This window comes from Rhinopithecus bieti, unplaced genomic scaffold (genome assembly GCF_001698545.2).
Source record: "Rhinopithecus bieti isolate Rb0 unplaced genomic scaffold, ASM169854v2 scaffold_39837, whole genome shotgun sequence".
NCBI classification, from domain to species: Eukaryota; Metazoa; Chordata; class Mammalia; order Primates; family Cercopithecidae; genus Rhinopithecus; species Rhinopithecus bieti.
In genome coordinates, this window is record NW_016816303.1 from 14,347 (window position 1) to 28,604 (window position 14,258).

The 14,258-nt window shown below is 45.8% G+C and overlaps 1 protein-coding gene across 1 annotated transcript in view; it reads left to right on the forward strand.

The window, feature by feature from the left end:
- The first annotated feature begins 11,312 nt into the window (after nucleotides 1–11,312).
- Nucleotides 11,313–14,258, forward strand: part of B3GNT2 (UDP-GlcNAc:betaGal beta-1,3-N-acetylglucosaminyltransferase 2) — a 34,583-nt gene continuing 31,637 nt past the window's right edge. The window contains exons 1-2 of the mRNA XM_017854808.1: nucleotides 11,313–11,454; nucleotides 11,714–11,844. The gene's annotated coding sequence lies outside the window, so the exon portion shown is untranslated. The remainder of the gene's footprint in view (nucleotides 11,455–11,713; nucleotides 11,845–14,258) is intronic.

Genomic DNA, 14,258 nt, shown 5'->3' on the forward strand with positions numbered 1-14,258 from the left:
TCCCCATGAACGGTAGCAGTTGACCCTTGGGGGAGGGGAAGGTTTTAATTAACTTTGTTGGAGAAGTTTCCAAGCACTCTTCAGCTGTTTTGGAATGTTGCATTCCAAGTTGTAGAGGTTATGACTTTCTCTTTCTGGAACCCAAAAGCGACTTGTGGAAGCAAAATGAGAACAGCTTTTGGCCTCCGACACCACAGTACATCAGCCAGGCCTGGATGTTGCCACTAAACCAAGGAAAAACTGTCTCTGGTGTCTCCTTATGGCCAGAATGGCATGTTCAACTTTAGACATGAAGATTTGGCAGTTTTGGAGCCGCTTGTTGACCCTCTGCTAGGGTCTGGGTCTTCTCCCAAAGCCTAGGAATTTGAGAGACAGTCAGCTAATGGAATGGCCACCTGTACAGTGCTGAGTACCAGGAGAGGGGAAATGGTGGCTCTTTGGTACTATGAGGCCTGACATCTTGGAACAGATGGCACCTGTTGGGATTAATGTATCTAAGAATGTCAAGGAAAAGCATGTGAGAACTTTTCTCAATTGAAAGGATATGCTGAATATTTTCAAGAATGGGCATCCCATTCTCCCATTGAGGGAAGACTGAGCCCCTTTTGTCCAGCAGGCACCATGGTGGGTGTTAGAAGCTAGAGCAGTGAATCAGTCATACATTTTAAGGGCAAGGACCATGTTCCATTCTTCTTTGTCTTGCATGTAACAGTTACTCAGGCAACACTGCACTGAAATAGTTCTTTTTTTTTTCTTGGAGATGGAGCCTCGCTCTGTCACCCAGACTGGGGTGCAGTGGCGCAATCTTGGCTCACTGCAAACTCTGCCTCCTGGATTCAAGCAATTCTCCTCCCTCAGCCTCCCGAGTAGGTGGGACTACAGGCACCTACCACCACACCTGGCTAAGTTTTGTATTTTTAGTAGAGACAGGGTTTCACCTTATTGGCTGGGCTGGTCTCGAACTCCTGACCTTGTGATTCGCCTGCCTCGGCCTACCAAAGTGCTGGGATTACAGGCGTGAGCCACCGTGCCCAGCCAGAAATGGCTCTTTCAAAGTCCCCTGGCTTCACCCCATCCTTCAGTGACCATTTTTTATCCCCTTCCCCACTTTGGTCTCCTATCTCACCAAATTAAGGAAAATGCAATGTCTTCCCTATGCAATTGCTGCCTTGCACAGAAATTCACCTTTAAGCCAAACCAATAACCTACAAACCAAAAGAAAACAAGAGGGGAAGGGACGAATAACTGATTCCCCTGTGAGCCCTACCTAGTTTTCATCTGGCACAGTCTGATTCTAAGTGGTTGCTGGTCACACTGGCAGATAGCCTGTTTCTCCTTAGACTCTTCCTCCTCAACCACCTACTCTCTCATTAAAGAAAGAATTAACGAAAATTTCCTGATTATAAAAATGATAAATACATTTGGAAAAGAGAACACATTGTCCCACCCCCACTTCAATTTTGTTTTTTTGTTTTGTTTTTTAGAGACACGGTCTCACTCTGTTATCCAGGGTGGAGTGCAGTGGCATGATCATGGCTCACTGCAGACTCAACTCCTGGGCTCCCTACGACAATTAAAAAATGATTTTCAGGCCAGGCACAGTGGCTTATGCCTGAAAAATCAAAGTTTTCAGTGCTTTGGGAGGCTGAGGCAGGAAAATTGCTTGAGCCCAGGAGTTTGAGACCAACCTAGGCAACTTAGCAAGACTCTGTCTTTACAAAAAAATTAAAGAATTAAGTGGGCATCTTGGCATGTGTCAGTAGTCCTAGCTACTTAGGAGGCTGAGGCGGGAGGATGACTTGAGCACAGGAGTTTGAGGCTGCAGGGAGCCATGATCATGCCACTGTACTGCAGCCTGGGTGACAAGACAAGACTCTGTCTTAAAAAAAAAAAAAATGTAGGGTGGCTTTCTGAAGCCATGCTTGGCCCTCCCCTCTCAGGGGTTTCCAGAGGAGGCAGATGAGCAACCTTGATCTCTGACCCTCAACCCCATTGTTTACCTGCTGCCATGCAAAGTGCCTCAACCGCAGGGTTTGTAACTTCGTGCAGATGATTACAGCTGCCCTGATGTTCATTTTAACTGAATTTCACTCATATAAAAGTGAAGGAAATGGGCAGGAAATCAGGAGAGAGGCCCAGTAGTGAGATTGTATGTTTATAATGGAAATAGCACCAGCCTGGGGGCTGAGCTGATAACTTTAGATAAACCTTTGCCAATGACTAGCTGACCCTTACCCAAGTCTCCTAGCCTCTGTAAGTGTTTACTTTATCATTTGTGAAATAATACAATTGATTTTATTATCTCTAAGGTTCTTTAAGTTGCTCTGATTCATAGAGTTTAAGAATAAAATGTGGCAGCCAGGCTGGGCTTAGTGTCTCATGCCTGTAATCCCAGCACTTTGGGAGGCTAAGGCAGGAGGATCACTCAACAATTGAAACCAGGAGTCAGAAACCAGCCTGGGCAACATAGCGAGACCCTGTCTCTAAAAAAAAAAAAAAAAAAGAAGGAAAACATAATAAAATGTTTATTTGGCTAATCTACTTTCTCCCCCACCATGTTCTTCCTCTTTTCACCTCAAAGACCTATCAGTTCTCACTGTTTCTTGTTACCCAGCTCTGCCGCTGTTCTTGGTAAGGAGTGAAATGTTTTTTCCAACTGTTCATGCAGCGGGCAAACTTGTCTTGCTTCTCAGTCATTTTGATGCTTTTCTCCGTGCCCTCTCTGTTGTCTTCCTAGCCTTTTATCCCAAACTAGGCCTCACACAAGCAGGTTTGCCTCTCTGATCTGCGGCTTTAATTAACATAACGAATGAGCGAACAAGGCTTTATTGGGCATTTACAATGAACAAAGCACAGCTTGGTGCTGTTAAAGACAAAATAGGTTTAAGACATGTTCTCAGCCTTCAAGGAGACAAGACCTGTGGGGCTTCAAATCCCTTAGCTGCCTTATGTTCTACCACTAATCTCTGGGTGCCAACACTGATACCCTCCCCCGAACACCCAACGCCACTGTGCTGAAACCAGCTCTTCTGTGGGATGCTGTCTCTCCACACTCTGTTTTTTTTCCTTCTCTCACTTCTTCCTGGCTTCCTTTTGCTGGATTCTCCCTCTGGGTCCATCCACTAAATTGGATCCTCAGAGGCTCTATCCTAGGCCCTCTTCTTCTCTCAGTCTCTTTTCATTCCCTAGACGAGTTCAACCATACTCATGACTTCAGTTACCATCTATATGCAGATAATTCCCGTGTGTGTTGTGTGTGTGTGTGTGTGTGTGTGTGTGTGTGTGTGCATTCCCGGTTGCTATGGTTTGTCTCCACCAAAACTCAGGTTGAGGCTTAGTCCCCAATGTAATTACATTGAGACATGGTGAGGCATTTAAGAGGCATTTGGGTCATGAGGGATCTGCCCTCACAAAGGGATTAATGCAGTTTTTTGAGTATGTGAGAGCTGGTTGTTATGAAGTAAGACTACCTCTCATGTTTGCTCTTCTTGCATATGCCCGTCTCCCCTTTTGCTTCTCTGCAATGTTGTAACACAGCATGAGGCCCTTACCGGCAGCTGGCCAGATGGGCCACCCAATCTTTCACCTCCTGGCCTCCAGAATTGTGAACTAAATAAACTCCTTAATAAATTATTCAGCTTCAGGTATTTTGTTATAGCAACAGAATATGGATGAAGACACTGGTCTTTCTTTGGGTTCCAGACCTGTATATCCAGTTGCCTCATGAGCAGCTCCACTTCGACATCACATAGACACCTCATACTCCCCAAGGTCACCACAGAGTGTATCACCTTTCCCACCACCCTGCTCCTTCTCCCTTCCCAATGTTCTCAAACTCAGTAGACGGCACTGCTACTGCCTACCCAGCTGTTCAATCCAGCAACCTAGGACTCCTTCTCATTTCCACAATCTTCCTGTCCCTGCCCCCAAATCCAATCAAATTGCTTTATAAATATCTTGAAATAAGCCAGACATGGTGGCTCATACCTATAATCCCAGCACTTTCGGAGGCCAAGGTGAGAGGATCACTTGAGGCCAGGAGTTTGAGACCAGTTTGGACCAAACTTGGAGGTTTGGATTAATATACATATATACACGTATGGACGAATATACATATGTATACTAGTTCAAACCTCCAAACTTCCAAACATTATCTCAGCCAGAATATATAAAGAATACCTACAAATGAATGAGAAAAAGACAACCCAATTTAAAATGGATGAAAGACTTAAATAGGCACTTTACAAAAGAGAGCAACCAAACAACCAATATGCATATGAAAGGGCATTTACTGTCATGATCAAGTTAAATGCAAGTTAAAACTTCAATGCGGTACCAATGCACCTCCACTGAAACAGCTAACATTTTAAAAAACCTGATGATACCAAGTTTTGGTGGGGTGTTGGAGCAGCTGGAATCTTCATACTGATGGAAGTGTAAACTGGCACAACACTGTTGGAAACATATTTGCCTGGAATTACTAAAACTAAACATACGCATCCCTTGTAACCCAGCAGTTCAATGCCTAGGTACAAAGCCAACAATAACGGGTGCTTCTGTCCACTGAAAGATGTGACCTGGGTTCATGATTTTGTTGCTTTTCCAGCCTACAGGTGGCTGGATGTGAAGGGGCTCCCTCACATCCTCATCAGCCCCTCACTGTGCCCAGAAGTGGTAGCATGCACTGCTTCCCTGCCAACATGAGTTCTTCAGCTAACCCTTGGTCCCCAGTCCAGATGACCCAGGGTTCTGTCCTGCACACTGGCCTCAACTGGGATTAACTCCATCCATTGGATTCTAGTGCAGGCCCACAATCCTTATCCAGGAGTTAGAATTTTCCAGATTTTGGGAAGTAATGGCATATATATACCATAGTCTGTCTAACACCCCATGTTTCACTGCAGATATATGAATGTGTTTGGAGCAGCTCTGTGATCAAACACCTTAACATATTTGTAGTGAAACATAGGATAAATAAAAACTATACCCTCCCATAAGTTCCAGTCAGATTTTGCTGCCATGTTAGTTTTAGTGCCACCTTCTGAAAAAAACTCTTTCATTTTCCAGACCTTTATGGACTTTGGAATTGCAGAGAAGACTGTGGGCCTGTATGAGGAGGGGTGGCCTTTGTCAATGCGGGGAGGGAAAAAAAGAAAACGAAACTGTTCATTTCCATTTCCCCAAAACAACCAACAGCCCCTGGCCTTATATCTACATAACCAAAGGTCCCTCCAGTGGTTTTTTTCCAAGGAGAGTCAGTGTATCTACTGCTAGAATGAGGAGTGACAAGAAACTTGTAAATAGTTTTTCTTGTTAAAAAAAAAAAAAATTTCTACCACATCTGGCTCCACACTACAGTATGTGCTGCCCGAAGTATAAGATTCAAGTTCCTGCTCTTATTCACTTAGCTGAAGTGCTTGAGGTTTCTATAACACATATTCCCTGTGCTTCCTTAATAGACACACAAACATCCATGTGTATGGCTTTAATTTTGAGGTATTTAACTAGATGTATAACAATGCACAAAGTAATTTCCCCAGCTCCTTTCCATGACAAATATTTACATACCCTAGCGTAACACTTCCTATGAATTGGCCCTACAGCCAGAGTAGGAATACAGCCTGTGAGTTTTCAAAAAATGGTGGGATGTGGTGGAGAAGGCAGGGCAGCATGGAGAGGCTGGATAAAATGATATTTCAGTATTTTAGTGAGACAGAAAGAAAATCACGCAAACAGTTCTATTCCCTCCCCTCTTTTGTTTTGTAAAGTCTTTCTCCAAAGCTCAGTTTTGGATTAGACCCTTGTTGACCATGTCTGCTTAAGTCCTAGATAAAGACTTATTTATTTGACCTGCATATCCATAGTTGCTGGAACTGCTCATTTTAATTTTCCTATTGTGTACACTGTGTTGGAAAGCTTGGCAGGAAGCACACTATGGAAATGTGGAACCGAACAGTTGAATGTGTGTGATTTGGGAAGTTCAGCAGATGCCAGGGCTTTGCAGGCTCCCAGCTTGTTCAAGACTAATCCTGTGGATTTTCATTCTTGTGGGCCTTGTGCCCCTTAAGTCTGAGGGCTGGGTCCCGCTGGGTCTCACCCAGACTCAGTCCACACAGCCGTCTCTCAGCTGTCCTACTCGCAGCGACCAAGGTAGTGCTGTGCTGACTCTTGGAGGCTCTCCTCTTCCCTCTCCCCAAGGAAGTGGAGGATTCCAGAAATGGCCCTGGTCAAGGCTGCAATGTTTTCTCTGGACTTCAGGTTGGATTCTAGAAGACCTGAGGGACTGCCCTTGCAAATTCATCTTCCCTATAGTGGATGACATGTGTCACCCAGATCCCCCCTCCACGACTGAAGCACTCATGCCCCCATCTACTGGGAGTGCTGACGGCGGCAACTGTCTGCTGAGTTCCTCTCTGACACTTGTCCTCTGCTGCAGAGAGAGCCACCTTGCCTAAGATGAAGCTCACATTGACCACGGGCAGCCCACATCTAATGACTGGCGGACGCAGGAGTAAAAACGCTTCGTCCTTTCACCCCGGTTTGTAATAACTCTGAGCCATCCCACCACCAGAGCTCACCGAAAGATCAGCTGAGGACTCTACTGTGATTGCACTGCAGTTCAACTTCTCTCTTTGTCCATTACTGCCCACCTCACTTCCCCTCAGGCGTTGATGCTGTACCCTTCAATAAACTTCCTGCTGGCCAACCTCTGTGTCCGAGCTTGGAAACCATACCTATAGCACTCCCTTTATGGGGGGGGCGGGTGTAGAGCTCTGTGTCTAGGGGACCACGCCTTCTTCATGCGATTCCTGCTGCCCTCCCCTTCCACCCCATCCCGCCATCCTTTGAAAACTCAAATTGGTCTAAATGATTCAGGATGGCGCTATACACTCTTGCCAGTGATTGGCTTAGGAAGGGTCATGTGACTGTGTTCTAGCCAATGAGACGAGAAGGGAACTTGGGTAGAGAACTGTAGGAAGGGTTTTCTGGGTCATAACAAGAGACAAGGGAAGAAAGAGTCCCTCTTCTGTCGGATGTTGGCTCTGACTGAGATGCCTGAAATAGCTGTAGAAAGCAATAGATGTGAGAAGAAGATGGAGCCAAGACAACAGCAGAGAAGTCAGACTGAAGCAGAGCCACGACGTGCTGGGCTGGAGCCTACTCTGCCTGTGATTTTCTTGTCATGTGTGATACATCCCCTTTGACAGCACAGAAGGGATTTGTCACACAAGTACTTAATGATGAAGTTGCATCAAATTTGCAATTTTTGTTCCAGTTCCAACTGCCCATTTCGTTTTCCCACCCTTTGGGGGCCTTTGTGTTTTGAAATCCTTGGTTGTCAGGATTCTTTTCTTCTTGGAAGTTTTCTAGTGATCCAAACTCTTGTTTTTTCCTGATTTTTGATGACCGTTAACATGTCTGATTGATCAACTAAACTGCTTCCTTTTTCCATGGCCTTATGGGTGTAAAATTTATAGGGCCAATGTTATGAAATGTGTATGCAGTGCTGGGGGTGGAGGGCTGCTGACTCTGAAAAATCCTTTCCTGGGATGACCTTAGACTAGAAAAAAAGGAAATGGTGATGAAAAGCTTTCAAAATGTAAGGGAATGGGGCTTGGACCTAAATGGTTAGTACAGACTAGGATATTCTTAGAAAATGCCTCCCGCCTCTCTGTAGTTGATTTTGAAATGTCAGTTCATAACTGCCGTAGATTTGGCACTGGGAAAATTGCCTAACACAGCAGTGGGACTGATGGATGGAGAAGCCTTTTCTTTTTTCCCACTTGCCCATACTCCCCTCTGCCTAAAGACTGCTGCTTCTTTTTTTTTTTTAAGTGGATGTACAATTTACCAATAAGAAAATGCACATATTTCGAGCAGTTAACTAATAAAAAATTCTTTTTTCCAGAAAAGAAAAGCACAAATATGAAGTTTACAGTGTAAAGAGTTGTGACAATGGTATGCTCCCATGTAAGCAACATTCCAGTTAAGTGGTAGAATCTTTCTCTTCTCCCAGAAAATTCCCTCATGCCTTTTTTCCAGTTAATTCTCTCTTTAACCCAGAAGCAACTTGAGTTCTGACTTCTGCCACCATAGATAATTCTTGCCTGTTCGTGAACTTCACATGTTCTCGCGTATGACTTCTTTCACTCAGCATAATGTTGGAAGATTCATCCATGCTGTCGCATGGATCCTGCTTCACTTTCAGACTATTTATGGGATCTGTTGCTCTCTGATTTCCCTGACTGCCGACTGTCGTGTTTGAGGAGGAGGCCCTGCCCTTCCTGGCAATGGTTTTGCTGTGAGACGATTTTGCCAAGTGAGTTTCGTAAGTCACTGGATCCTAAAGATCGAGCAGGTGGCTCCTTCCAGGGACAGCCAATTGATTTTTCCATTCTACATGATTATATTGATGATGATGATGATGATGGCATCAGAACCCTTTGGAATGAGGACAGAATGGCACTTCCTCCAGTGGGGGACCCAGGATGAATGTTGAGAATGCCAAGCATTCTATGCCAAGATACCACTCGTACTTATCCCGATGGGGACTTGGTTCCATGGTCAAGACTGAGGAGGGAAACAAACATTTATTAAGCCCCAAAAGTTTACAGGTACTTGGTCATAAATTACCTACTTTCCTCTTCCTGAGAACTCTTTAGATGTTACTATCCCCATGTGGACCACACTTGGCTTCTTCCTACAGTGGGATTTGAACCTGGAATTGGGGATTTCCATACCATGGTTTTTCACTAGCAGCAGCCAAGACCTAGACCACTGTATCCATCTGAGTTGTTGCATGCATATCTCCACGTGGTGGTTAAACCTCACAATTATGTCCACAGCTGGATTGCCACAAAGCTAGATAAGACTTGGAGCCAGATATGCTCCCTTTCTTCCTCTGTCAATAGGAGCCACCTAGAGTTGGCAGATTGGTCTTCATTTTCTAGAAATATTCTCTTTCTCCGTAGCCAGGCAGCTTTGACCTTTGGTAAAGGTTGGGAGATCTTTGTTATGCCCCCTGGAAATCACTGTTTTGTAACAGTTATGTTTACAAGTGAGATGGTTTCTAAACCCTGAGAAGCATAACAAAGGGTGATGCCAGCAAAAAGGCATTAAGTTCTCTAATAGGCTTATGTCCTGATAATCATATTAATGGCACTGTCTCATGCTTGATGCTGCCATTATGGGCCTCTCCTCTTGAATATAATTTTTCAGTTTGATGATAATTAAGACTATGATTTTGCATTTCTCCTTAATGAGAATTCCATTCCCAAAACAATATGATCGTAATAGAGACAGCTGTTCATGCTCCTCCAAATTGTGGGCCATAGGTACTACCACAATGTCCTACACACCCTGGACTTTACTAACCTGGGAATTTTAAGTTCTTTCAGCATCAGGACTCTGTGGGATATGGAGCAAGTCCCCTGGGAATCATGACATTTGTTTCTATATCTGCATCTGATAATGAGGCTTTATGTTTTTCTACTGTTACAAAGTCCAAAGTCATGGTAACCTTGGGAGCAAAGGGCCTGCTTTAAGAGCCAGGTGATTTTTAACCTGTGATTTAATTGTCCAACGTTCAAGATATTATCTCTGGTATTAGGTATTTGGCTTCCAGAAAGCTACTTTTGGGGACTCATTTGCGAGTTCCAAGGGATTGTACTAGAATTCTAAGAATTCCGGTGCCAAGCTTCCACACTTTCCGTCAATAATTAATATTTTGGCCATTGAGAGAGGTGGTTGTTGTTTTCATAATTACACTTCAGACTGATTAACAGACTGGGAAACATTGCCATCTTTCTGTGACAACCTAAGTTGGAGGATATACAAAGTTTGGGGATTTCTGCTGCTGATGCTATGTGTGTGTGCCTGGCCCTTAGACAGGCTGGGAACTTTTCTAGATCTGTGCTGAAAGGAGGAGGGAGATACAGGGCTTAGGAACCCATCTGTCCATGGGGCTTGCCACCGAGGAAGGAGGCTTTTATTCTGAACCATGTCCAAAGGGCTGCAGGAGTTCATTCCAACAGAAGTAAGAAGGTGGAAGCCAGCTCTGGGCTTATAGATGTTTGAGCTCTGGGGTGGCAGCTCCATGGGGTCTATACCTGAATGGCAGGTTGTTGGGGTGCTCCTGGTTAGTGAGGCAGAGGCAGTAAAGAACAAAGGAGGTGGGTGTGGACCACGGTTGTGGCTCTGTGGGCATGCAGGTGTCCTAGGCTAGCCAGGTGAAGTGAGGCAAACCGCAGACCTCGAAGGCTGAAAAGGAGGGCCATTCAGGTCTGCTTGCTCAAAAGCTTGCCGTCTGGCTGGGTAAAAATACCAGGTGGATGCTGGCACCAAAAGGGACACAGGAAACTTACTAAGATTAGCCCGTTTCCTCACCAGAAAAACAGGTGACAAGGCTGGATGCTGTGACTCATGCCTATAACCCAGCACTTTGGGAGGACAGATCAAGGCAGGCGGATCACCTGAGATCAGGAGTTCGAGACCAGCATGGCCATGATGGTGAAACGCTGTCTCTACTAAAAATACAAAAATTAGCTGGGCGTGGTGGTGCATGTCTGTGACCCCAGCTACTTGGGAGGCTGAGGTAGGAGGATCACTTGAACCTGGGAGGCAGAGGGTGCAGTGAGTTGAGATTGTACGTTGAGATTGTACCACTGTACTCCAGCCTGGGAGAGAGTCTTGCTCTGTCTAAAAAAAATAAAAAATAAAAAAAAAGAAAGAAAACAAAAGAAAAATGAGTGACATGGAAAAGCCAAACATGAGAGGCCCAGGGCAAAGCACACAGGATTCACTGTGTAGCCTGGGCTGCCTGTCCACCTGGGAGGAGCACATGAGAGTGACTGAGAGGGGCCAGAGCTACAGGAATGACAATACTCTGGGAAGCAGGAGTGCCAAGGGAGAAATCTATGACCTAGAAACTTTTTGTAGACCTACTCAGACTGTCAGATCAACAGTATTCACATTCACAAAGAAGTGGGCACATTCACAAATGTCCTCAAGATAAATGAGCAGTCTGGATGCCTTCCACTCCACCTTCTCCAGGAAGCCTCCCAGACTTTCCCAACCCTGGCTCATCAGTCCCTTTTCTCCTTTTCTGAGCTCTTATTGTCTGCTCCTTATGATTTAGCACTTAATCAGACACAGCTGTGAATTCCTCTATAATTGTTTTGGGTTTGTTTGTCCCTCTGGGGCAAGATTACAACTTCCTCTGGGACAGGGACTACAATCTTCTTGGGAGGGCTCCTGAGAGGGATGTGGGTATATGTGGGGGTCTCTAAAGAAGAAAATATCTTCCATTCTTACAGGGCCTTACAGTTTAGAAAGTGCTTGTACTTATCTCTATTCCTTACAGTAGCTCTGAGAGGTGGCCTATTTTACAGATAATGAAACTGAGACCGAAGAGGTCAACAACCTGTTTAAGAAGAAGGAAGATGAGTAGCAGAGGTAGGATAAGCCTGGGATTCCACACAGGGCCCACAGGGGCTCATTTGGTGACAACAGAGCGCCCTGTGGAGAAGAGGGGGAGGGGAGAAGGAGGCTTCCACATACCCTTCCCTGATGGAAATCTTGGGAAGGAAAAGAAAGCAAGGGGGATGTGGCCCTGGTTTGTAGAGCTAGTGGGTCAGGCTTCATAAAGAGACAACTGAGGCAAAACCCACGGTACCACTCATTTGTTTTTGTTGTTGTTGTTATTCCCTTATAGATCCTCTGTCGTCCCACAGTGCTCTGCTCCTCCTGACACCTGACCTACCCCCTCTACTCACCTACCCCTCTCCAAATACTTTTACATGCTCCTCTGGAACTGCAGACTTCAACAAAGAAACTCAATCAAAGGTCAGTTCATCAACTTGTGCATCTGTCTGTCTGTCCATCCATCCTTCACCTTTGCTCAGAATGAAATTCCTACCTTCTTTGCTTTCCTTGAAGCACTGGGATGACACTGCTGACTGTGTCCCTCCAGTCCCAGTCTTTGCAGCCACAAAGGAATGGGCATAATTTAAAATGTGTTTCTTGGGATAAAGGAGCAGCCTGGGTGCCTTCCACTTCACCTTCTCCAGGAAGCCTCTCAGACCTTCCCAACCCTAACTAATTTTTCCTCTACCTGATCACCTCTCCTCTACCTCCCACAAATGCTGTTGTTCCTTTGGGGAGACTGCTGCCCAGCCATACTGCCTCTCCCCTGACTGGTGCTTTTTATCTTCTGCTCTCCTGGTCATTCCCTCTTCCCCACTCTCTTAAAACTTTAGCTCCTGGCTCCATGGCCTTCACACCATAACTACCATTCCTCTTCACATCCTGTATGCCTTTCCTGTTCACACAGATGATCTAGCCAGTGCCCTCTTCATCTCTCGACCTCGTATTCTCCAATGACTTTCTCCTCTATGCCACCCCCATCATGTCCTGGCATTGTCATGGCCCTAAACTTCTCTACCTCCTGAATCCCTTACTTCAGATCCAGATCTCTGACCCAACCTCCTCTCCTTCTGGTGTGACTGAGTCTTGACCCCTTGACTTTTCCAGTCCTTTGGCTCCTGTCCTTTCTCTCTGATCATTCACCGTGCTACCTCACTTTTGCCAAGGCTCTCAATTCCTTTGCTCCTCTGTCCTAGTAATCTCCTCGTTTGGGCCGGCACCACAGTGGGCAGCTGAGCTGTTGGAAGAAACCACACAGGAGGGCCAAAGAGTACCTTAGAAGTCCACAGGCACCAGCCTCAAGTGGACTGCCATGCTGCCTTGCTCTCTGGCTGTTTCTCTGGTCATCACGACCCTCCCAAACTCCTGCAATGACTGTGTCATACCTTCTCCACTCTCTTCAAATCTGTCATCTCTCCTTGCCCTATCACTAGCCTCCTTTATGTCACAAAGTTAAGAGGAAGTCATCAGGTGGAAAGATTCAGCTACCTCTGTGAAAGCAGCCTGGCTCAGTCCTCCTCCAGCCTCCTTCCTCCTGTTATAATAGAGAAGATGGCCCCTGCCTGAGGTCAGCCTTTCCACCCACACTCTAGTTCCATCCCTCCCATGGGCAGAGGAGACTTTGTGCTCCATGGTCCTTTCTCTACTGTACCTTCATCTTCCTCTTCTCTGTGGGATCCTCCTTATTTACATTTAAATATACTCAAGTAATTCCATCCTAAAAATAATTAAAATACATAAACCAAAATAAACCCACTGCTGACATAACATTCCCCTCCAGCTATTTTTCTGACTTTTCATAGTCAAACCTTTCAAGAATTGTCTGCACCTTGTGCCTTTCATTTCTTCCCCTCTCGCTCACGCCTCCATCCACTCCAGTTGATTTCCCATCCCCTTCACTCCACCAGCTACTGCTCTGTAAAAGTCCCAATGACATCAGGTCATTAACTCCAGTGGACGTTATTCAACTTTCACTTCACTTGGGTCACTTAGCCTTTTTTTTTTTTTTTTTTTGAGACACAGTCTCACTCTGTCACCCAGGCTGGAGTGCAGTGGCGCAATCTCAGCTCATTGCAAGCTCCGCCTCCCAGGTTCACGCCATTCTCCTGCCTCAGCCTCTCGAGTAGCTGGGACTACAGGCACCTGCCACCACGCCCAGCTGATTTTTTGTATTTTTTGTAGAGACGGGATTTCACCGTGTTAGCCAGGATGGTCTCTATCTCCTTACCTCACGATCCACCCACCTCAGCCATCCAAAGTGCTGGGATTACAGGCATGAGCCACCGCACCCAGCCAGCCATTTTTTAAAAAAGAGATGGGGGTCTCGCTATGTTGCCTAGGCTGGCCTCAAATTGGGCTCAAGTGATCCTCCCACCTCTGTCTCCTGAGTAGCTGACACTACAGGTGTGTGCCACTGGATGCATCTTTTGTCAGCCATTTTGAGTGCTGTTGACTACTGCCTCCTGCTTAGTGCTTTTGTCCCTGGATTCTGTGACCCCACCTCCCCAAGCTCCTTTGAGTTTTTTCTTTTTTTCTTTTTTTGAGGCAGTCTCACTCTGTCGCCCAGGCTGGAGTGCCTGGTGTGAACTCAGCTCACTTTAACCTCCATCTCCTGGGTTCAAGCAATTCTCCTGCCTCAGCCTCCCAAGTAGCTGGGATTAACGGCACCTGCCACCACGCCCGGATAATTTTTAGTAGAGATGGGTTTCACCGTGTTGTCCAGGCTGGTCTCAAACTCCTGCTCCTCAGTTGATCCACCCACCTCGGCTTCCCAAAGTGCTGGGATTACAAGCGTGAGCCACTGCACCCAACCAAGCTCCTAGTTTTCTTCCTGC